The following is a 3,162-nucleotide window of genomic DNA, read 5'->3' as shown; positions in this document are numbered from 1 at the left end:
GATACGCGCATCGCGGAAACGCCCCCTCCTCTACTCGGCACACGCTTCGAAGCCTCGATACGGAACGTCACATCACTAATTAACGGTGTATCTTTAAACCTGATGTCAAATCAAATGCCTAACATCTACCTACAGCTTGATTCTACACACATAAACACAGAAAACAAAATAACATTACCTAGTTAATTCACTGTTGGTGGTGGTTTAAGCCCTCACATGGGGGAGGCCAGGGCTGAGGCCTTCACAGTGTCATTTGATACAAGTTTGAAAACTTGAGTCCTAACCTGTATGAGATGATCCTGTTCAAGCTGTAAAAATTGAAATATGTTTGCTCTTTAAACTTCCCAGTAATTCATTTTTACATACAGTAAGATCTGCAGTTATTGTGCTTAGTATCAGCTCTTTCTTTACTATCCCCACAAACATATTGAAGGCCATTTTCAAATGACAGATTTGCAGTTTTAAGAGTAAAACATATATAGTATCTGTTTTACCACCGAGATGATCTTCCTGACTCAGTACAGGACATCAAACAATAGCATCACTGGCACCTTTTGGGGGTTAAATGTCACTCTGATGGGCATGTGGCCAATGTGGATTTCAGTCTTACTGCTGCTGAAAATAAATGCTAATGGTTCTGCTTTCAGTGATCATGCTGAAAACGGTAGCTTCTGATCTCAGACCTGATATTGCATATCATTTATTTATTTATTTATTTTTACTGAGTTCTGTGGACTTAAAAAAAAAACATCTGTCAGCGTACGTGTCAGCATCTGTGACTGTTCGGTAATTATTATTGTTATTATGGCATTATTTCTATCAAGCTAAATAGAAAACATTTTAAGGGAAACATTTTATGACAGGGAGATCAAGAGAAACAGGATGGCTAGCATTCTTTAAATGTGCCATTCCCTGACTATTTTTCTCTCTTTGCTCCCGTTGCGTACCTACATCAAAGGAAATGCTCCATTTTTCTTGGACTGAATTTGACTGTGCAACCAGCTTCCCTCTCATGTTGCAATCATGTCTTGTTTTTCAGAGAACAGTTGCAACATATAAAGGTACTTTTAAGAGCTATATAATGCTGCTTTTCTCCTGCTGCCCACCTTCTCTACTGTACCTTCCACTTATGTCTGTTTTTTTCCCCTCCATTCTCATATTTTGCTTTTTGTATCTGCAGAGGAAATAACTCAGATGGAAGAAGGGACCTGCCAGCTGCCTTGGTCATCATTCATCACAGTCTGTTTGTGGCCACTGTATGCAGTGAGTGAGTCAGCAGGCACCTGCTTATCAAGGGGACTGCGCCATAACTCTGAGGATAACTGAGGGGGCATTTGTGGTCTTCAGGAAAGTGGACATCTGTGCTGCTCTTGGCATGCTGTCAGACACCCTGCTTGCTTGCATGCCTGCCTGCCACCTCTGACCCAGCTTCGCTGTGGCTTGAATACTAATGTACATAAGCAGTATAAGAGCATTGTCATTGGAGTACGCTCAGAAATGTCATTAGCTACAAGGCCAACCCGTGCTTATCACTAACATCTAGAAAAGGCTGCTTCTGACACCGGTGCAGAGCCTGAATGAACTGTGATAGCTCATGATTGTTATCTGCTCATAGTAGAGGCACACTATCCCCATCACTGTGTCGCTGCACCTATGAATGTACCAGTGACAGAAAGCCCAATCTCACATCCTGCTACGAGACCTGATAATGCAGCCAAGGGTAAAAAACAGTGGTGGCAATTGGTATTTTCTTATTGAATGGTCACACAGAATCTCAGGCAAAGCCATTTATGTGATGATTTGGTGAACAAGTGATTTGTCATAGAAAATCCTACTGATCCAGGCTGGCTTATTCACTTAAAGCATTATTTAACTTATAGTAAAACCCTTCCTGTATCTTACATTGAATTATGTTTGCAAATGAGCATTACATATTTATGCGAAACCAGACACCTGTGCAAACCAAATAACTTCCTGATGTTATGTATGCTTTCTTCATTTCACTCTCACACAGTCATATACATAATGTATTGACTCAATGTTTACTATTTAACATTTCAAAACTGAGAATATATCAGATGCTTATGTGGTTTTTAGAATGGATTATCATTTGGCTTTTTCAGTCCATACACCCCAAGCACATAAATAGACGCACACAATTTGTTTTTATGTTTTGTCTTGACCAGGAAACTAAAAAATATTTTAATATCAAATTTTTCTGGTAACATAAAGGTTAAATAAAAAAATGTATAAAAACGCATTTTGACCTGGGTTAGTAAACTTACTACAAAGTTGGGGTTACAAGGCTTCAAGGGCAGTACAGCAAAATGTTTTGATCTCTGTCATTATGGTTAATATTTAATCCGAGGTAAAGCAAGAGCAACTTCAAAGAAACATGAAAATATAATTTTCTTCTCCTTGGAATGCCAATGCTAATCAACTGCACATCACTTCTACTGTTCAGTACTGGTGGAGGTACTCTACCTGAGTCTCAGTATAGCAAAACAAAACTTTTTCAGTACCTTAAGGTACTTTCTGACAGCGAACAGTTACTGCTGCATCTGCCACCTGGAGATGAAGGTCTTCTTTGTTTTGTCTTTTTGTTTTTTTATAACACTTTAAATAGGTGAATGCAAATATATGCAAAGCAGATTCATTTCTTACTTTGTCTTTATGTCCATATTGTCCTTGGATTTGTCCAGATTCAGATATGATGGCATCCTTGCTATTTGCAGTGAAGATTCTGCCATTTCTCTCCTTATTTTGTAGGCAACACATTAGTTTCTCCACCACAGTTTTTTTGCATTTTGAATGGGGAGCAGCAGGGTGTCGCTCCACTGCTGTGGCTGGGGGGTGGGTCTTGTCCAGCCTGTATCATACAACTTAGGTTGTTCTCACCAGTGGGTTGCAGCTTGAAATGGAGGAATGGTTTACAATTTGACATGATTAATATCTGGCACAGCAGCAGCCACTCTGTTTATTTTGAAGAATACAAACATGTTTTTCTAGAGGAACTCTTCTTTTCATTGAATGAAAAAAGCCACATATGTACAACCGTACCATATGTAGACTATTATCTATGTAGAATTCTGTTGCAATTTGGCAGGATTATGATTCATTAATAATTTAACTGTCAAAGAATATAACTCAGCGCTAACCTTT

General features: G+C 39.0%; 1 long non-coding RNA gene across 1 annotated transcript in view; it reads left to right on the top strand.

Moving 5' to 3' along the window:
* LOC109958991 (uncharacterized) overlaps positions 1-2,523 on the top strand; it is a 3,191-nt gene extending 668 nt beyond the window's left edge. Inside the window, exons 2-3 of the long non-coding RNA XR_002274750.1 lie at positions 1,040-1,061; positions 1,181-2,523. This is a non-coding gene — a long non-coding RNA (uncharacterized LOC109958991). The remainder of the gene's footprint in view (positions 1-1,039; positions 1,062-1,180) is intronic.
* The last annotated feature ends 639 nt before the right edge of the window (positions 2,524-3,162 follow it).

This window comes from Monopterus albus, unplaced genomic scaffold, assembly GCF_001952655.1.
Source record: "Monopterus albus unplaced genomic scaffold, M_albus_1.0 scaffold36.1, whole genome shotgun sequence".
In the NCBI taxonomy this organism is placed as follows: Eukaryota; Metazoa; Chordata; class Actinopteri; order Synbranchiformes; family Synbranchidae; genus Monopterus; species Monopterus albus.
Note: the sequence above shows the minus strand (reverse complement) of the source record. Positions and strands in the feature narration are given on the sequence as shown.